Below are 22,439 nucleotides of genomic sequence, written 5' to 3' on the forward strand. Positions count from 1 at the left end.
CTTGTCAACTAGTGAGCCGCGAAGAACCCCCAGCGCCACTTCAAATGTCCGAACTTCCAGATGGGGTGTGGCAACAAATCGCGGTTGACTTCTTTGGACCACTACAATCTGGACAATACATCATGGTTGTCATGGATGAGTATTCGAGATTTCCTTTCGCACACATGATACCATCTACCAGAGCAACAGCCGTCATTCCCATATTGGATGACATCTTCGCAGCATGGGGCGTCCCTTCAAGAGTCAAGTCCGACAACGGACCCCCGTTCAATGGCCATGAGTTCGCAGATTTCGCGAAACATCTTGACTTTAAACATCAAAAAATCACCCCACTATGGCCACAAGCCAACGGCATGGTGGAGCGATTCATGGGGACACTAAAGAGAGCCATCCAACAAGCGGAGGTGACACGCAGAGACGTCCAGCAAACCTTAAACGAAGTACTGAGGGCATACCGGACCACTCCCCATAACACCACGAATCAGTGCCCGGCCACAATAATGCTGGAGAGAACACCCAGGACACGAGTACCCACAATAGGCACAACGGCTCAACCATGGACCATCACTGTTGACCACGACACGCTGGTTGACATTGACAGAAAGAAGAAGCAGAAGATGAAGACGTATGCAGATCATCGCCGACACGCCAAAGATGCCGACATCCGTGAAGGAGACTGGGTCATAGTAAGAGGTGACCGGCGAACGAAAGCAGACAGCCGATACCTGAATCTTCCCCTACAGGTTTGCAAGAGGAAAGGGACCATGATTACAGCCAAAGCTGATCATAAGCAAATAACGAGGAACATATCCCACTTCAAGAGACACAATCCTGTGAACAGGCAAGAAACGTCCTCAGGTCAAACTTCAAGTGACCCCGCCAGTCAAAGCGATAGCAACGATGTCCACTACCATCAATCTCCAAGAACGACCAGTGGCCCTGATCGACGCAGCCAAACGCCAGACCGAGAGGCTCGCCCCAGACGTCAGGTGAGGAAACCCCGGCGACTCGTCGAAGAAATGTAGCATCATTTCTTTGTACAAAAGGGGGAGATGTCGTGTTGTCATGCCTGACCACACGGAGACAGGTCAGGCAAGGAGGAAGCGGAAAGGGGGTAGACAGGAAAAGGAGGAGTAAGTAGGCTGTAAGCCAGTAACTGCCTGGCAGGTAATAAAGAAGGTTACCCTGCTCGAGCTCTGCGTCCTGTGCTAAAAGTGCATCCCTCCAAAGCAATGAGGAGATATATTGTATCCTATTAATGGAGGCAAAGGCCTATAACTCTAGGATTCGACATATAACGACAAGTGCACCCCTCAATTGAGAGCTACGTTACAATACTGAACTGGTTCTTTAAAATCACGAACACCTACAACATAATTTAAGACCAAAACGTCTGTTAACTCAGAATAAGTGACAAAATTCAGCATCGATTCATTTCACCAAAGAACTTCAAGCAGCAACATTTGATCACCCAAATCTTTCACCAAACGACAAGTTAGGTCAAACGGGCCCGCCTTGCCAATAGGCGTGGACAAGCCAGCAAATTCATAGGGAGGGCTCAGCAAAGGGTCTAGTTTGATCCCAAGAATCCAACTACAAGCCAAGATATGGAATGAACTGTCAAGTAATTGACATAACAAGCAATTCCATAAACATCTGCATGAGCATCTATTGAGTGCATGACATTCTGCTACCGTATATATTCATAATAATATTTTAATATATAAACTTACAAAGATTCAAAAAAGACTATGCACCCAGAATGTTATAGCATGTGGCGCGACATGACAATCTTTCAAACAATGTCCGAATGAGGGTTTTTGATTTTGTACACTTTGAACTCTGAACTCAATTCATTTAAGTAGCTAAAGTTATAAGTCATCGAAACTGAGGCAGAGTGAAGGAAAGTGATATGACTGGGATCACATTTGGTGAAGTCTCGAAGCCCGGATTTGAGCTGAGGTTTCCTGGTCAGACCTCTGCCGTCAGGGAAGCACATGCCTTTTATTCCTCTGGAAATGTCCTCGGTGGGCCTTGAAAGCCCAGGGCCCTTGTGGAATCAAGAGAGAGAGGAAGAGAGGGCGGGAGGGTGAAAGAAGAGAGAAAGCGACCAGACAGGGAGAAGGAGAGAGAATGGATGGATGGAAAGAGAGGGATAGCCCAATGAGTGAAAATGAGCGGGCTGGTTTGAACATTTTTGCCAGGGCTGCTCTGGTTCCCCTGTCCAGCACTGTTGTCTTTATGTTTCATGCAACATCCATAAAAAAGTTTCTTTTAGATCAAAACAGGACCGGAGAAATGGGAGGCCGTCACTGAGATTATTGGCAGAAATATTAGTGAACTGCTGCTGTGTTACAATATTGAAAACACACGTCACTATCCTTGAATATTAGAAGTAAACATGTTTAGAGTTTGGACAATGATGACAGTCAGTGACCTGGCCCAAGAGGGCTTGAAAGAGCTGAAATTCGATCATAAATTCAAAACTGTTCTGAACTGGGGCCCTAAAATATGTTAGAACCATGGCATCCGAAATCCTCAAGATGTCCCTGCATCAGAATTGTTTTCTTTAATACAATGTTAGGTGTAAGGCAGAGCGCTCTATTTATATGCTCATGTCAAAGGCTTTCCCTGGGCTTACCAAAACTATTTCAGCAGAGGCCCTGCAACTTAATGGAGACTATTAAATACGTCATCCCAGCAAGAGATCAGAGGTGCCACTGAGCTGCTCTCAGGTTACAAACTTTCCAAGGCACAGATCTGTGACATGCAGGTCCTGTCTGTAGACTTTCACTCACCTGCGTGCGTTTAAACTGCATTTGCAGTGGCTGTAGCAGGTGCATCACATATACATGCCTTCAGGGCCAGACTGGCCGTAGCAGACACCGGGCATTTCCCCGGTGGGCCGGAGGGGTGAGAGCCGGTTTTCTGGCCGTAGGGGCTGTTTTGTCACAGGGGACTGGTTTTGCAGTAGTGCTGCAATATTGGCCCGATGTAACAAAAGTGGGAGCTGTGCTTTTTACTAGCAAATATCCGCCACCCCGCTCCAAGGGCTAGTCGAGCAGCAATAAACCAGGGCTGGCTGCTGTTCCCAGTCCGGCCCTGCTAATGTATTTCGTGGAGCATTTTTTCTTTTTAAAGTTTGCATTAAGAAGGTGGAAAACAGGGCAATGCCTGGACCCTGACCGTGGCTCTCCAGTGACTGGTGCAAAATTTGTGATTTGCAACATCACCAAATTTGCAACGGCAAAAATACAAACTGCAATGTACAAATGGCACAGTGACTTCCTAACTCGCAAACACGTGCTTGAGGCTAATTGCAATTCGGTAGGAGGAGGGGGGCTTGAAACAGACCTCCTCACCCCACCAAACTGCAGTGGCATTTGTCACTATAATCCAAACCATTGACCACCGACCCATCAAGGCAAGAGGTGTGCAGTTTATTCCAGTGACATCTACAAGCTCAGATGTGACCATGCCTACAGGGTCGGACTGGGACAGAAAATAGGCTGGAGCACCAAAGGAAAAGTGGCCCCCATTATTGAATTTGATAGCTAAAATGGAGGCCCATGTTTGCAAATTGGGGCAGATTTGAACTTGCAAAAACAGCTGTTTACTTGTTTTGTGAGGTTCTGCCAATTGCATGGATTTGAGCTTGCTGCAGGCAATGTTTGTTTTAATATCGGGGAAATTAACAGTGAAAATCGCCCAAGCAGACCATAAAACAGGCCCACAAACAACAAAAAACAGGCCCACAGACTGGCCTGTCAGACTAGCTCACCGGGCACTGCTTGATTGCCTTTAGGCCTGTCTGACCCTGGTGACCCAGCCTGCTTAGTCTAACTTCCAGGAGGTGCAGCTCATGCAGAAAGAAAGGCCAATTTCCCTTAGAAAAAAATGCAACTTTGACTAACCTGCATCACTTCTGCAGTTGTTTCCTAACGTGAATATGTTTCTACAGGGATTGTGTTCTCTGGATAAGCTAGGAATTCCGACTTTATCCATCACTCGGATACACTACACAAGATATTAATTAATTGTGTCAGCAGTACGGTAACATGCGCATATATCCATGACATTGGTTCTTTTGTCTTAGATAGTCGTTGTTTATTAATGGAGTTTCAGAAACTTTGAAATCTTAGAGTTTAAACTTGAAATTTGTGGTTACGATTTAAATTCTTAGGGGGTTTTCTTGGAATCTCAGGGTTTTGACTTTGAAATTGCCTTTTCCCTCTTCCAGTGCCCAAGGTCACATTGCAGTGTCCAACCTTTGATGCAAGTTGTGGGACAGAGCTGCATTATGCGTTACACTTTATGATTGTTATATGAGAAGTGAGGGCGGCAGGGAGGATGTGTCTCTCATTGTTTCTGCCAGTGCTGAAGGATACTTTTACGGAACAGGGGCTTAAAATAGCGTGATTATCTGCAGTGGTCACTAAATCGCGTGTTGGATTACAATTCTTCCCTCTTCCCTGCTGTCCGGGCTTCCCTAAAATCTAGGCCTTGTTGTCTCGCGGAATCCCAAACATGTACAGCCGCGCAAGGACTAACCGCAAAGACACTACTAGGTTGGCTTCCATATGCTGTGCTTAGAGTAACAGTATCGCCCCCTGCTGGGGAGGCAGAGAAACTCTATCAAGGTCAGTACTGATTAAGAGGCGGCAGTGCTGGAACAAAACATGGCCGTACTAGCTGATACGCAGCCATTTTCAGTCATAAGCTTACATGTACGCCCGAAAATGGCTTTACTTATGCCTACTAGATACTCGAAAAAGGATATCTAGCAGGAGTAAATGCTTTATTTACTGTGTGGTTGTACGCTTCAGCGGCATACAATTACACTGTGATACATCCCATGCAAGTGGTGGGGAGTGGACAAATGCAGGTGATTCTTTTCCTTGAGGGTTAGTGAAAACTCACAAACTTATGAGTTTGGCCTTTCACAATCTCCTCTCCATCCCGCTCCTCACCCAGGAAATTTTCCGAAGTTTGCTCCCCTGTAGGGCTGACGTAAACCCCTAGTAGGATGAGAAGGAGAAGGGACCATCCCTAAGGTTCGTGGTGGTACAGGGGAAGGCAATTCTCCAAAGATAAACATGATTCCTCAGTGTAACAAGCAAGCAAAGTATACATGTGCACAATGAGCAGCCTTTCCCCAAGGCAGAGGTGTACTCTCTGCATCATTTTGCAATGCAGAAGTAAATAGTGACTGGCTCGCTTTTCAAGGCCTGAGACTGGAAGGTGTGTGTTCCTGTGATTAGAAGTACACGTGTGCATGTTGATTCTTTGTGAATCCGGCCCAAAGTTGTTCCATTTGGTTTACTTCGGATGTAGGTTACAGGTGAATGCAAGGTTTTGTCCTGCAAGATACCTCTGTCTTTCTTGCTCATCCTCCAAGTCTTCACTGCCCGTGACAGTGGTTGTGTGTCACAATATCAACATCAGTCACATCGGCTGCCGACGTTTCATTGAGGTAAACCAATAGGAAAGCATAGAGATGAGATTCATAACTCCACATCTGCTTACCATGACGATATGCGGTCGATATTATGGAGTCGATATAAGTGCAGGGCGATATTAAAACTACAATATTGTGGAAGGGCACCATGAAAACAAACACTGGTGCAAGCCCAGAACAGGCTACCGTCCACATCCTGACATCGCCCACAGGCGCAACAGTGCAGAACACAATCACACACGTCAGAGCCTCCACCTCACTTCTTGATTTCCGCAAGAAGCTGAAGACCTGGCTCTTCATTGAGGCACTTTGGGGACCACAAACCCACACACCTGCCGAAGCGCCTGGATAGCCTCTTGGGTAATTAGTGCGCTATACAAATCAACATAACAACTTCTTCCTCCTCACAAGTCATTACTGAATGAGATGCATCTGCGTAGTGGATAAAACACCCAGACTGACTGCCATCCCCACCTCTTGGTCGCATGGGTTGATTTAGCGAGTAGAATAGTACTATCAACCACCTAAAACTGGTGTGATTTTTATAACTTATTTCGTTTTTTGGAGGGCCTTTTTCTATGTCTGACCACGTTCTGGAGGGCAATATAATTAAACTGCATAGCTGGAAGGTAGAGAGTAATGTCATTTTTATGTAAAAATACCTACTTAAAATAGCACACACCACAAACCAATACGTCCCTTGACATTCCATTAGTAGGTGTTGTTACCAAACTGAGTGATACTCATGTTATGAATCTCAGAAGGATGAAAGGCTAAACCAGTTACACTATGGTTAAGGTCTAGTGAGTACATAATACTTACATTTCATGGTCGGGAGATGATTCTGATAAGTCACATTTTTACTTGGCAGAACTTTAGTCAAAGCAGTTATTGCTGCAAGTAGAACCTGAAAACCTAAGCGCTAATCCCGGGTCACCTTGTTCACCAAACTGTATGGTCCTGTACTAATTGCCTTTTCCTTCTCTAACCGTTTCCTTATTAAATGTAAAAGTGCACACATACAGACTGAAAACGAATACCTTTTAAAACACAGATGCGGCTCGCAATACTCATGGGTGGGGGGCCCGGGGTAGGGAGTCGCGCAAGGGGGGGGGGGTGTAAAATAAAAAAAATGTTAACGTATCCTGGCCAGGCCCCGCTCCGCCTCTGCTCCTGGGCTGGGTCCCGCATTTGGCATTTTCCTGCTCCTGAATTGGAACATGCATGCTCCCTCCTGTAAGGCAATCCCAATGCTGAAATTGCAGTGTTGTAATTGGTGCGAACAGCCTGTAGGGAGGCCATTTTCTCTATGTAGGCTGCTTGCAGCTCACATAGAGTAAATATAAAGAGCGCATGACTTGGTTTGGTCAGCTCCAGAGGGCCAACCAAACAGTCAGGGCCCACAACAGTGGGCAAGCCAATCATCCCCGACTCGCACACCCGCCCATCCCCAAACAGGCATACCCTCCCACCCGCCCCAACCAGGCATACCCTGCCTTCTGCTTTCTCGCAGCGCGAGAAGCAGAAACGTAGAATGGTATTTAAAATACCATTTTAGGTTTTTGCTTCTCGTGTTGCGAGAAAGCAGTGGGGCGAATCTCCTCCGCCCTAATGGAGGAGCCGCCACTGCAAAACCCTTGAGTTTCTTTTTGTCTGCAAGTTTCTAATGTTGTGAATATTTTTATAAATAAAACATCACGGGGCAGATTTACAAGCTCCGTGCGACACTTTTGCGCTGCCGTTGCGTCACTCTTGTGACGCAGCGGCGGTGTAAAGCTAGCGCCATGCTGCAATGGATTTACAACATGACGCATCTAGGGAGATGCGTCACGTTGTAAAGCCCTGCACCACATGAAGCCTGCGTCAGGTTTCATGTGGGCGTTCCGGCGCAGGAACGCCTTGCAAAAGTGCCTGAGTGAAATGTACAAGATTTCACTCAGTCACTTTTCCAAAGCCGCTGCGTCCAAACCTTGCGCCTGCTTGAAGCAGGCGTAAGGCTTGACGCACCACGTTTTGTCTGGGCAGGCCACGAGCATTGCTGGAGTTGCGTCGCTCTTGCGACACAACTCCAGCAATGCGCCACCCTTCTGACGGGACATGCGTCACGCATCTGTTTATCCTTGCGCCATGATGCGCCTCATTGTAAATGCGGCGCATCTGTGGTGGTGCAAGGGTAAACTTGCATGACGCATCTTATCTGGCGCATCTCTGTTGATTTGCAGGGATGCGCCAGTCGTCATAAATCTGCCCCCCAGTTCCGTGGACAATACTTGCTTTGCCAGTAAGTTTCACAGTAAATGGAACAGAACTGCAAAAGTTTCCTTAATCGGACCTTTTCTAACGGAGCGCCCAGCAGTTTATGGTTAATCTCAGGCATTTATCTGAAAATTGCAGCTGAAACTTTCTGAGAAACAACTTTAAAAGATAATATTGGAAGCCTGCGGCATGTAGAGGCTTTCAAACCTCACCGACATTTACATGTTCTGTCCTAAATATGTAGATCAGCACAGAAAATGTGCTTTCATTTTGTGAAGAAAAAAACACGGCGGCTTCTTTCAGGAGCCGAGACAGCTGCCCCTAGGCACGAGCGGCGCCACGTGCCCCTCGTTCAAGCGTCTCAAGTGTAGGACAACAATAATATTGACGGATTGCTTACATCTCTCAGGAGCAGGTGCGCTAATCCACCGATCTGTCTCACTGATCTAGCTTTCAAAACCAGGCCCTCAGAGTCCACGCAGATCGCCGCCACTGGAGCTCAACCCACTGGTCTTCTTTCAACAAGGAACAATCTATGCATGCCGCGGACAACACCTGGCAGGACCTCTTGGACAAATGTTTGCATTTTAAGAAATAGTTTGTATGATTTCTAGAAGGGCCTGTGACTTATAACGCAATTACTGACCGATCGCATTTATTTATGAGTTTAATAATTATTTGTTGAAAACAAATTGAAATGATGACAGTATTGCATTGCAATTTCATTTATGTAGCGCTTACTGTAGGAGAGTAGGGTCTGCTTCCCATGGTACCCCACTTTTTGCTGTGATTCACTGGTTTTTCGTCTTTAGTATGGCTGTGGCCCTGCTAATCAGGCCCACAGCCTGGTTGTTCTCTCTCTAAATTGATACCATGTACTTTAGGTACATACCAGATTGGTTACTGGGTCACCCTTGTGAGCCCCTGTATATGGTACCTTAGGTACCCAGGGCATAGGTGCACCCTAGGCCTACCAGGGGGTGCAGCATGTATTGTGCCACCCCTGGTTAGCCTTCCAAACTGACACCACAGGTTTGCAATAGCAGCCTGGGTAAGTTGGTGTAATCACCCCTTACTTAGATATGGTGATATAGTAGACCCATATCTATATATATATATATATATATATATATATACAGGCACATATTAACCTATAAGTCACTCATATGGCAGGCCTTGACAATCTCGAAGGCAGGGTGCTTGGTTTTGTGTGGGAGGGTGCCCTAGCATGAGCTGAGACCCTCTGCAGCTGTCGGAACCATCTCCTTCTAGCTGTTCTAAGATATAGCCATACCATATACTCTTAAGTGCATTATAATCCTCGCGGTTAATGCTAACTTTGGTTTGGCTTTATCAAAACATGTCGTGTAAGGTGTCAAACACTTTGGAATACTACCCCACCTCCCCCCGCGCCAGTTCTGGCGGTGGGGGTAGCATTCCACCCTTCTAGAGGGAGAAGACATGTAGCTACTGGTAAACCCGGTTAAAGTTAAACAGAGCCCCAGCATCACAAAATGGATGCTGCTGCCACAGACACAAGTCTGCCCTCCTGCTGCAGGACGAAACTCCGGCAGGGGAGGCCTGGACAGTATGTTTCCTGTCCAGGGAGGTGCACCTCCCCAGACAGGCTTTAGTGCATTGGGGCAGGGTGGGGTGCATTCAGTGAATGCTTTTCAGACACTGCCTGGGGCACACAAGGTGCTCCATGCATTCCCCAGTTCAAACCGGTTGCTGATTCACTCTGCCCCAGCTCTGGCGCGAAACTTGACAAAGGGGAAGGGGTGTAACCACCCCCTTCCCAGGTCCTCCCATAGGTGGGACCCTAGAGTTAGTCCAACCCCTAAACTTATTATAAGAATAGGAACCCAGTCCCTGAGACTTTAGATTACCCTGGACGAAACTCTGATACATAAATCTTGGACCTTCGACATTCCATTTCTACTGGAAGACGGAAGAAATCTCCCTTGTGGTCAAGGAGTGACCACCCTGTCCAAACAGGCCCCAACTGCATCTTTGCCACTCTGCATTTTCAAGGATCCTGCCGGATCCAGAGGAATCTGCGACACAGGATATGGACTTCCAGACATCTCTGATGCTGACCTGTGCTTCCAGCAAAGCTGAGACCTGTAGCGGACACGAGAGACGTGGGACCAGAACTCCTGGACATCCTGCATCTTTGCAACTGCACTTACTTCCCGAGGTATCCCGAAGTTGTGCATTGAAGTATTTGAAGCCCCTGCCCGAGCACCTTTCGCACCGAACCTCAGAGGCCTACACTACACGATTGCTCCGTGGGCCCGCTTTGTGCATTTCCACTCGAGGCCCCTTCGTGGCTCCTAGTCCGTTGGCTAGTGAGCCCCCACGAAGTGCCATTTTTGATTTCTTGAGCTTTCCTGGTTGCTCCAGACGTGCTCTCACTCCTCTTCAAAGGAGGTGTCCCTCAGACCTTGCTGGTCTGCACTGAAGCCAATCTTGACATCTTGCGTGGGTTGCCGTTGCCAAGGCTTGTTGGGTCCAATCTGGATTCCGACACCGCAGTCAACTAGATCCTTTGTGGGACAGCTCGAATCCAGCTCCTGGTTGTTGTTGACGCCTCCTGGTCCTCGTGGCTGAAGAGACAAGCTTCATCTCTTTCACCTGAAATCACCCGACATCGGCTGGCATCTTCTCCTCGCCATCCTAGTCACTGGCTAGTGACCCAGACTCTGTCTCCTCTGCTTCCAGGTTCTTCACATCTCTGATCCACCTGAACACTTTTCCTCTGGTCGCCTGCAGCATTTCTTCGCAGCTCTCCATTAGAATCGACGACGAAACCCGACACCAAAAGACACCTATGCACCCGGCTTCTCTGGGTGAGGTAACACGAGTACTCCGGTGCTCCCGTGGGTCTTGACTCTCGAAGTGTCCTAGTCACCTAGAAGTGCCCTTAATCTTTAAAATTGTAACTTGTTTGTTCTCCATAGAAAGTCAATGGTGATCCGCAGCTGTGTTTAGACACTGCACGCGTCCCCCGTGGACCTCCTGCATCCTAACCATTAGTGATTCTAGGTAGCCGCCGCGGTTCTACAGGCCCTAGGCCTGCTTTCTAACTCTCACATGGTTCTTATACCACTATTTTAGTATATGGTTTGTGAGGCCCCTAGGGCATAACGTATACTGTGCAACTTATCGTATTGTACTTTTATCTCTGACCTCATAAAGAGTCCAGAAGGGTTGTGTTTAGATTAAATACATATATATTTGATATATATCTTGTGTGGTGTGCTTTAATTTGATCATTCAAAAGATTATAATTGGTAAAACAACTAGCTTAACTCGCCTCTCAGTCTTAGCCTGAAGGCTGCTCTCCACAGCTACCACTAGGATAGCTTTCTATGAGGATGACTTTACAACCTACCATCAATAAGGGTTGTTTGGACTGGTGCAAGGTGCCCACTAGAATAGTGGACATCATATACCAGGCCAACTTCTCAAACTTACTACCCCAGGCGTGGCGTTGCAGCGCTTTACGGCACATACTACGCTACTCCAGGACCCACGGTTAGTGGTTAAACAGTGCATGGTTTGAGCCTGGAAGAGGAAACAGAAACAAGGAGATAGAGTGGGGGTGGGGGGTTGTGGGGTGGGGGGATTATTGTGGGTGCGGCAGGCCCGAGGAGGTCACCCAAGGAGTTGTTGATGCGAATTGCCAAATGACATCACATTTGGGGGGGTCCATGTGGACCACATCTGCAAATATCAGGGTACATGGGGCAGATAATGATAAAGGTGTAGTAAGCAGAGCATAATTTAAAGAGGAGATGGAGAGCTTTCCTGAATGCTAACAAATCGGATTTCATTTTGAGTTTCAATGGGAGGGGGGTTCCAAAGTCTGGTTGTGCTGTAGACAAGACTCCTGTCCCCATAGGGATTTTAAACTTTTAGGGACAGGAAGGTTATGGGCTGTGGCTGAATGGAGTGATCTCAATGGAGTGTACCAAAGGAAGCTTTGCCTGAGATACACTGAGCCTCTGCCATGGAGGGCTTTAAAGGCGATACCAAGGGCCTTAAAGTCGATGCACTTTTTGACAGGAAGACAGTGGAGGTGGATAAGCGCAGAGGATGCCGACTGGTTTTTGGGAATACCTAGTAGTAATCGAGCTGCTGCATTCTGAAGGATCTGGATCGTGTTGAGCCACTTTTTCTGGATATTAACAACCAAGGCATTGCGATAGTCAATTTTTTAAAGAACAAGGGAAGAAATGACGGTCTTCTGCAGTTCCTTCTGAGTAAAGGGGAGGATTTTCCTAAGACCTTTCATGGGGTAGAAAGACGCTGAGGTGGTGGAGTTTACATGACCTTCGATGGATGGTTTATTTTCGAAGACTACTCCTAAGTTCTTGACCTTTGTAGCTGGAGAGACAGTGTTCCTAACTCCTGCGACCACCATTGTGGGGCCAAAAGTTGGTGTTACTTCCAAAAAGCAAAAACTCAGTTTTGCTGGAGTTCAACTTTAGATAGTTAAAAGTCATCCACTTTCCAATCTGAAGCATTCAGTTGTGGAAACAAGATGCTGTGTCTCCTGGATCACTGGCTACTGAAACCACAATTTGGGTATCATCGGCGTAAGATACTGCAGAGAGCCCAAAGGCTCTGATCAATCAATGGGGAGAGGATGTAGCCTTACGGCTAGAGCGGTCGACCTCGAAGCTGGGGAACCGCGTTCGGCAACGACGCTAAAACATCCTGTGATTCTGGTCAAATCTCTTAATCTCCCCATTCCTAACAAAAAGGAATGTGTTCTTCTGTAACGAAACTGGTGCTCATGTAAAGAGTTCGGCTACCCGATTTCTCATGTCTAGTTCGCGCTATATAAAACTCTAAAAAGAAAAAAATCTGGCAAGTGGCACAACATAAATATTAACAAGCATTGGCATAGCCAATGGGTCTCGCCTTTGGGACCTTATAAGTGTTTAGTTATCCAGCACAATATCCTTGGTGCAACAACATCAGCTGTTGCATGGCTAATCACTTATAAGGTCCCAAAGGCGAGACCTATTGGAGGGACACATGAATCTTATTTGTAAAGATTCCAAACATAGGAAAAGATGTATCGTCCCTTTTCAATGTTGCACTGGTGTAAATAGAGTGAAACCCAACAGACTTTAGTCAAAATAAATGTTTTTTTCTTTTGGAAACCTAATTAGATTAGAAGGTCTGCACAGGCCATGTCCACTTTATTCAGGATCCTATATGTCACAGGCTACCTATTTGCGCACATCATGGCGAGTCAGACAATAGTCTTCCTCGCAGGTGTGTGCACATGCTCTCATACAACCAGTGCTTAGCCTCTTACCCCAGCTGCGCAGTAGCGGATCTTATATTAAAAGGCATACACTGCTCATTACAGCTTAAACCCATTTTGAGAGATGATTACAAGTAGGTGATAATCCATTTTGGCATCTGCAGCGATGTTTAAAAATCAGGCAATCCAAAAATAAAAATAAAGCTAGGTGGAATTAAGCGAGTAACAACCCACTTCACACTCTAGGGACAAAAAAGCAGCTTCAATTAAATGAAGATTAGGGTTATCACAATAATCGGTTGCATAATTCACCAGCAATGCCCCCACAACATTAATTTGCCTCACCCATACAAAGCATAACGTTTTACATGCATACCATTCTTCTAACCAACCGGAGCTTGAAGCTGGATGACTGCCTTTTAAGTTTTGATGTACTTAAGCCTGTCACGTCGTCCTTTATGAGCAGCTCGCAAGTAGCCTTGCAAGGTGAGTGCAGCAGCTTTTAGTCGGAGGAATTTACGCTTCTCTCGAAAGCCTCTGTAAGCTCCTTATATCAATAGCGCAGCTTCTTTATTCTGGTTATAAAAAGGTACCAATGAACGAGCGTGTGAAAAGTCCAGAGCGATTCCAAGAGGTCATTTTACTAGAGACCCCTGTCCTTAACCCTTAATATATATATATTTATTTTACTAAAATGCCCCTTACCTTTTAACTCACCTTCTCTCCTTCTTCTTTGGTTACGTCGGTCGTACGTCGTTGAGAGGAAGCGGAAGTTACTTTCCGTTTCCTCTCTAACGACGTTGATTGCTTCAGCTTCGTCTTCAGCTTCGGCTCTTCAGGTTAGTTTTGTTTTTTTGGGGGGGAGACCTCCCCCAGCCCCCCTTTTTATCCCAACGCTTTATTTATTTTTTATGGGGGAGACCCCCCAAACCCCCCTTTTTTTCTTTTCATTTACCACACATGCCTTTACTACGTATTTCGTAGTAAAGGTATGCGTGGTAAAGCCTCTCGTTGTAACCACGCATGCGTTGTAAAGCATGCGTGGTAAAGGATTTCGTGGAAACGGCTTCGTTGTAGAGGCCGTTTCCCATCCTGTCTACAAGTGCGCTAAGTGTCTCCAAGCACGTAAAGTGCCCGGCAAAGTAAGAATGGAAAGTTGCCCACCAATGTGTCATCCCTGTACAGTCCTCAAAGACACTGCGCAGGCCACAGAGTTCTAGCCTGTAGACACCCCTGTAAAGGCCAGAGAAACCCTTCGAGGCCACGGAAAACCACTGCAGGCCAGAGTGTAGGCCTCAGATACCTCTGTACATGACACTGAGCCCCACTACAGGCCAGACAGAGTGTAGGCCTCAGATACCTCTGTACATGACACTGAGCCCCACTACAGGCCAGACAGAGTGTAGGCCTCAGATACCTCTGTACAGGACACTGAGCCCCACTACAGGCCAGAGTGTAGGCCTCAGATACCTCTGTACAGGACACTGAGCCCCACTACAGGCCAGACAGAGTGTAGGCCTCAGATACCTCTGTACATGACACTGAGCCCCACTACAGGCCAGACAGAGTGTAGGCCTCAGATACCTCTGTACAGGACACTGAGCCCCACTACAGGCCAGAGTGTAGGCCTCAGATACCTCTGTACAGGACACTGAGCCCCACTACAGGCCAGACAAAGTGTAGGCCTCAGATACCTCTGTACAGGACACTGAGCTCCACTACAGGCCAGACAGAGTGTAGGCCTCAGATACCTCTGTACAGGACACTGAGTCCCACTACAGGCCAGAGTGTAGGCCTCAGATACCTCTGTACAGGACACTGAGCCCCACTACAGGCTAGACAGAGTGTAGGCCTCAGATACCTCTGTACAGGATACTGAGCCCCACTACAGGCCAGAGTGTAGGCCTCAGATACCTCTGTACAGGACACTGAGCCCCACTACAGGCCAGACAAAGTGTAGGCCTCAAATACCTCTGTACAGGACACTGAGCCCCACTACAGGCCAGACAGAGTGTAGGCCTCAGATACCTCTGTACAGGACACTGAGCCCCACTACAGGCCAGAGTGTAGGCCTCAGATACCTCTGTACAGGACACTGAGCCCCACTACAGGCCAGACAGAGTGTAGGCCTCAGATACCTCTGTACAGGACACTGAGCCCCACTACAGGCCAGAGTGTAGGCCTCAGATACCTCGGTACAGGACACTGAGCCCCACTACAGGCCAGACAGAGTGTAGGCCTCGGATACCTCTGTACAGGACACTGAGCCCCACTACAGGCCAGAGTGTAGGCCTCAGATACCTCTGTACAAGACACTGAGCCCCACTACAGGCCAGACAGAGTGTAGGCCTCAGATACCTCTGTACAGGACCCTGAGCCCCGCTACAGGCCAGAGTGTAGGCCTCAGATACCTCTGTACAGGACACTGAGCCCCACTACAGGCCAGACAGAGTGTAGGCCTCAGATACCTCTGTACAGGACACTGAGCCCCACTACAGGCCATTGTAGGCTTCGAGTAATCCTGTACATGACACTGAGCCCCTCTGTAGACCAGAGTGTAGGCCTCAGGTACTCCTGTACAGGACACTGAGCCCCACTACAGGCCAGACAGAGTGTAGGCCTCGGATACCTCTGTACAGGACCCTGAGCCCCACAACAGGCCATTGTAGGCTTCGAGTAATCCTGTACATGACACTGAGCCCCTCTGTAGACCAGAGTGTAGGCCTCAGGTACTCCTGTACAGGATATACAAAAGGGGGGGACTGGGGTAGGACGATATTTTACGGGGTCCAGTGTACTGGTCCATAGACTAGTGATACAAAGAGAGTGTACAAAGTTCCCCGGGAAGAGTGACGGAGAGGTGTGTGTGCTAGTGAGTGGGGGAATCCCCTAGTTGGAACTAAAACCCTCACACACCCAGCAAGCTAGGTGTCATGCTTCATCATATGGGTTCTGCTCCTCGTCAGACTGGCGCTGCAATGTCTGACGGGCTCCCGAAACCGGGGCTCTTTATCGGAGATCTTTTGTTCCCGCCATATGGTGCATGCGTGTGAGAGGGCGTGGGGAGTGTGGTCGTGACGTGAAAGTGAGGCTAAAAAAGGTGAGTCAGTCCACAACCTAATTTATTCTCGTGGTAGACTCCCTTGGTTAAAAAAGGGGGGTGGTATGAGAGGGGAGGTAAAAATGCCCTGAAACTATTAGAGCAAAATTAGCTACTACCCTCAAGTATGGTCGACATGTTTCATGCCTGATGGCAATTCTTCAGGACCTTGGTAGATAGTACCACACATTGAAAAAAATGTTTAGTGAAGGGTAAAATCTTGCAATGTGGTATACAACCTTGTATGGTCAGTAATACCGGAGTGCAGGCCGATTGGTCCTGCTGCAGTATTGTTACCTGTAGAGATGAGAATGAAAACATTTCACAAGATAGCAGCATCAGTGAAGTTTTAACTCATCAATAGTGTAAGCACACACACAAACTGTGGTGACCGATTAAAAACCGAGCATATACATTGTACTAAGTTGGTAATTGATTTGTGTGACCAACTAGTTCATACCACAACATGCAACGGTGGAAGATGAAAACAAAAGGTGCTGCATGTAAGGAGGGGGGGCTGGATGAGGAACCTTACCCCAGAAGATTCCCTGAGGTACCTCGCAGTCTGCTCCCGTGGGACCGGCTGAGAAGGTATAGTACCTAGTTGAGGGGAATCATAATAACATCATTTTGGTGGTTAATTATTGAAATTCTATGGGCCATTGGTAGCGCAGGGGCGTGGGGGCTGAGAAGGCTCCCCACCATTAAGGGAAGACAGAATAAGGTTTGCAGTTTGCCTCGTATTTCGAGTTGTGGAGTCACCCGGTGTAACCCCTGCTCCCTCACTCAGCCAGGGCAGTACTGCTGATGAGACACAAGGGAATGCGTGCGCCGGACCCGGCGCCCGCCGTAACCGTTTCGTGCCCCAGATAATGACATCAGGGTAACACAGCTTGGAACAGCGGGGCAGCCACGTAAGGCGCACACACCCACAGGCCAAACAGAACCGCAGACTTAACCGCGGCATGGTAGAAGCTGGTTTACCCAGAGACCCACACTCTCGCGGATCCGAGCGGTATGCCTGACAAAGCTCACCTGTTGGAAGGATGGTAGAAGGGGAGCACCAAGAGGAGTAATTCTCACCTTCGGCGGCAACAGTCCTAGCCGATGCACCTACCCCACGAGCGGCGTCGGAAACACAACACAGAGCAGCTGGTAACTGACTACTCTCGGAGCCATTCTTTATGTATCCGAATCATTGCGTGTTCTTCCGCAAAACGCCGCTGTGGTCCCGCCCCCTCCCGTAACCGCGCATGTGTTACAGTAGAGGGAACCTAATCTTTAGGCAGTCTGCTGACAGTGGCGGCCATCTTGGAAGGGAGGAAAGTGTGAGTTAAAGTGGAGAGGGACAACAGTTAATCACAGTTCCCTATGGGTCAGGAGGAACTGCACAGAAAAAGCAGATTTCCAAAAGGGAAGCAACTCTCCTTCAACACAAACTGCAGGACAGAGGGTATCCTACCAGACTACTAAACCAGTCACGTAAAAGAGCACTGAATAACCCAAGAGTGAATTTACTGGAAGAACAACCCAAGGCCCAAGATGATCTGATAACTTGTGTCACCTCCTTCACCCCAAACTCTACATTCCTGAAGAAAACGATAAACGAACATTGGCCCATAGTCAACTCGGGTGGTTTAGAAATTCCAAACCCCAGATTCGCTTTCAAAAGAACTGCTAATCTTAAGGATGCCCTAATACACACACGCCCCAGGAAAAACACCACTGATAACCAGAGAACGCTGTGGAATCTTTCCCCAGTGGTAGGACATTTCCCTTGTGGCGGGTGTGCGGCATGCCCTCAGACATCCCAATGTAAAGAAGTCAGAATTTCAGACACGTTTGTATGGCAACTCCGCAAGCACACAAACTGTAATAGCACAAAGTGTATCTATATGATTACCTGCCCCTGCGGAAAAAACTACATAGGGATGACCATGAGACACATCAAAGTGAGGATTATGGAGCACAAAAGTAACATCAGGTGCTCCAAAACACATACCAAACTGTACGAACATTACTTTCAAAACAAACACTCTGCAGACAGTCTCACATGGCTGGTTCTAGAATCCCACCCAGCCATTTCCAAACAAGCTCTGTTTAGGATTGAACAGAGATGGGTCCACCGTCTCCAACTGGACTTAGTTGGGTTAAATGACTCTGTTCCATGGGCGTCCTTAGGTATGTAATCCTACTGTCCCTGTATTTAAGCTATGTGCACCTTATGCGATGCATTACTCCTGCAACTATACACACTGGCAGAGATATAACAGGGCGACTTTATCTATCCCCATAGGGAACTGTGATTAACTGTTGTCCCTCTCCACTTTAACTCACACTTTCCTCCCTTCCAAGATGGCCGCCACTGTCAGCAGACTGCCTAAAGATTAGGTTCCCTCTACTGTAACACATGCGCGGTTACGGGAGGGGGCGGGACCACAGCGGCGTTTTGCGGAAGAACACGCAATGATTCGGATACATAAAGAATGGCTCCGAGAGGAGTCCGTTACCAGCTGCTCTGCCTTGTGTTTCCGACGCCGCTCGTGGGGTAGGTGCATCGGCTAAGACTGTTGCCGCCGAAGGTGAGAATTACTCCTCTTGGTGCTCCCCTTCTACCATCCTTCCAACAGGTGAGCTTTGTCAGGCATACCGCACGGATCCGCGAGAGTGTGGGTCTCTGGGTAAACCAGCTTCTACCATGCCGCGGTTAAGTCTGCGGTTCTGTTTGGCCTGTGGGTGTGTGCGCCTTACGTGGCTGCCCCGCTGTTCCAAGCTGTGTTACCCTGATGTCATTATCTGGGGCACGAAACGGTTACGGCAGGCGCCGGGTCCGGCGCACGCATTCCCTTGTGTCTCATCAGCAGTACTGCCCTGGCTGAGTGAGGGAGCAGGGGTTACACCGGGTGACTCCACAACTCGAAATACGAGGCAAACTGCAAACCTTATTCTGTCTACCCTTAATGGTGGGGAGCCTTCTCAGCCCCCACGCCCCTGCGCTACCAATGGCCCATAGAATTTCAATAATTAACCACCAAAATGATGTTATTATGATTCCCCTCAACTAGGTACTATACCTTCTCAGCCGGTCCCACGGGAGCAGACTGCGAGGTACCTCAGGGAATCTTCTGGGGTAAGGTTCCTCATCCAGCCCCCCCTCCTTACATGCAGCACCTTTTGTTTTCATCTTCCACCGTTGCATGTTGTGGCATGAACTAGTTGGTCACACAAATCAATTACGAACTTAGTACAATGTATATGCTCGTTTTTTAATCGGTCACCACGGTTTGTGTGTGTGTGTGTGCTTACACTATTGATGAGTTAAAACTTCACTGACGCTGCTATCTTGTGAAATGTTTTCATTCTCATCTCTACAGGTAACAATACTGCAGCAGGACCAATCGGCCTGCACTCCGGTATTACTGACCATACAAGGTTGTATACCACATTGCAAGTTTTTACCCTTCACTAAACATTGTTTTCACTGTGTGGTACTATCTACCAAGGTCCTGAAGAATTGCCATCAGGCATGAAACATGTCGACCATACTTGAGGGTAGTAGCTAATTTTGCTCTAATAGTTTCAGGGCATTTTTACCTCCCCTCTCATACCACCCCCCTTTTTTAACCAAGGGAGTCTACCACGAGAATAAATTAGGTTGTGGACTGACTCACCTTTTTTAGCCTCACTTTCACGTCACGACCACACTCCCCACGCCCTCTCACACGCATGCACCATATGGCGGGAACAAAAGATCTCCGATAAAGAGCCCCGGTTTCGGGAGCCCGTCAGACATTGCAGCGCCAGTCTGACGAGGAGCAGAACCCATATGATGAAGCATGACACCTAGCTTGCTGGGTGTGTGAGGGTTTTAGTTCCAACTAGGGGATTCCCCCACTCACTAGCACACACACCTCTCTGTCACTCTTCCCGGGGAACTTTGTACACTCTCTTTGTGTCACTAGTCTATGGACCAGTACACTGGACCCCGTAAAATATCGTCCTACCCCAGTCCCCCCCTTTTGTATAAATAGTTTTGCGCGAGAGCATTCTCGCGGGACTTTGAGGTTACCTACAGTAATCAACTTTTACTGAGAGGACCATAGTGTGCCCACTGATACATACTTCGTACAGCTGGACTTCCGTACTAATTTTGAAATCTCTTTTCACTACCAGTTAATACAAAGACCGGTACATACAACACCTCACCATGGAGGATGTACCAGGTCTGAGTTTCGATGAATAAACAATTAAAGAGGCATTAAGATCAGCTCCCTCACTCTTTGGAATGGGTGGTGCTATTGCCTCTAGTGCTGCTACTGAGGACTGGGCTACGGTAACCTTCCTCAAAAAAGAATGGCTCAGGATAACTGTACACGGGGCAATGATGACAGAATACTTAAGGGCCAAGATAGCCCCACAGGGATTAATAGTCAACATCATGCCGAGACTGTTCCTGGAAGACGGTCAATTTAAAGTGGACTGGTGTCATGTCTCTTGGAAGTGTACAAAAGATCTTCTGTTTCTGATTGTCAAAACGGCTAAAAGATTGGCTGATGCTTTATTAGTCAAGATTGCAGCAATCGAAACAACACTCCAAAGTACTATGAAGAAGACTCCATTCACAGCAAAGTTGGCGGAGATCAACCAAGAGATCACTGACAACCAAGAGTATCTCATACAACAGAAAATGACTAAACTGCAAAAGGATATAGCCAAGTTTGATAAAGAAAAGGTATACCCCTACCACAAAGAGGGATACACCAATAACAAGAATGGCTACTCTACTGATGAGAGCTCGGGCAACGATAGCCGGAGGGGTTCCTCTGGCAGTGATTCTAGTGATAGCTACCCATCTAACAACCGTGGCAATCAACACCGTCCTAGATGGAACCAAATGCCGAACAATGGCCAAATGTACCAAGGTCCCCCACAGATGCCACCGCCTTGGCAATACCCCTTTTACCCTCAGGGCCCTCCCCAATTCTATCCAATCAACCCACCTTTTTTAGGCAGAGGCTGGGGCAGAGAAAGAGGGCGAAAGCGAGGAGGGCAAAAAACTGTCCAATGGCAAGATCAACCAACTGCGCAGACAGTGGTGGAGACCAGGAGCACAACCAGAGGCAGGAGAGTCTGATTGTGAATCTGTCTAGTAGAACACTGAACACACTGGAGACAAAAATCCTTGAGAAAGGACTAGGCTTCGTGCCCACTCCAACACCTGACAGCTTTACTGAAATGTGTGAAGTTAAACAATTTTTCAGGAAGGTACGCCTACGATCCTTCTTTGTAGATAAACCTGAACAAGACAAAACGGACACAGGGTTACGCAAACCATCCACCTTTACCCCATCAGACTCGATGGTTCCCCCTGAGATACTAGCTTTCGAGAAGGCAGTACTTAGGAGCTTGGACAACAAACCAACTACCACCTCTTACAAACATCTGAGCACAGCCGAGAAACAAGCTGTCCTAGCACTTGGCAATGATACCAGCATAGTGATCAAACAGGCAGACAAAGGTGGGGCCACTGTTATCCAGAACAGTACTGACTATGACATCGAATGCAAACGTCAACTCTCTAACATCACCCACTACAGACCACTCACTATAGACCCCACAAAACGACTCAGCACTACAATTACGAGTCTTGTCTTAGAGGGCGAGACAAATGAGTGGATCTCAAAAAACGAAGCAGCATTCCTAGTCACCACAGACCCGGTCATCCCATACTTTTACACCCTCCCAAAAATCCACAAAGGTGTAACTCCAGTCCCTGGGAGGCCGATTGTCTCTGGCATAGGCTCTCTGCTTGAGCCCTTGTCAAAATTCTGCGACTCTTTCCTCCAACCATTGGTGAGGAAAATTCCATCTTTTTTACAAGACACCAGAGATGTCCTCCGCCTCATCGAATCCATTGAGGGGAGGGAAAACGTGGACCTCCTCCTCACTATGGATGTTGAGGCGTTATATACCAACATCCCCAGCAAGCCACCCTGGAGGCAGTGGAATCCACCCTGCTCTTGGAAGATTGGTCCTCTCCAACCCCTGTTTCATTCATTATGGCATGTGCTTCCCTGGCATTGACAGAACCTTTCTTTCAATATGGTTCCCAACTATACCATCAGATCCAGGGGACTTCCATGGGTTCTACTTTCGCTCCAAGCCTGGCATGTATCTACATGGCAACTTTTGAGGAAAGTGTCATCAAATCTGCACTCAACCCCTACCTTGATAATATCACTCTATGGCGCAGGTATATTGAGTACATCCTCATTCTCTGGAAGGGTGATCGCATAACCTGTGAGGCCTTTTGTACCTGGATTAATCTCCACAATCCATAT

This window comes from Lissotriton helveticus, chromosome 6 (assembly GCF_964261635.1).
Source record: "Lissotriton helveticus chromosome 6, aLisHel1.1, whole genome shotgun sequence".
Taxonomy (NCBI): Eukaryota; Metazoa; Chordata; class Amphibia; order Caudata; family Salamandridae; genus Lissotriton; species Lissotriton helveticus.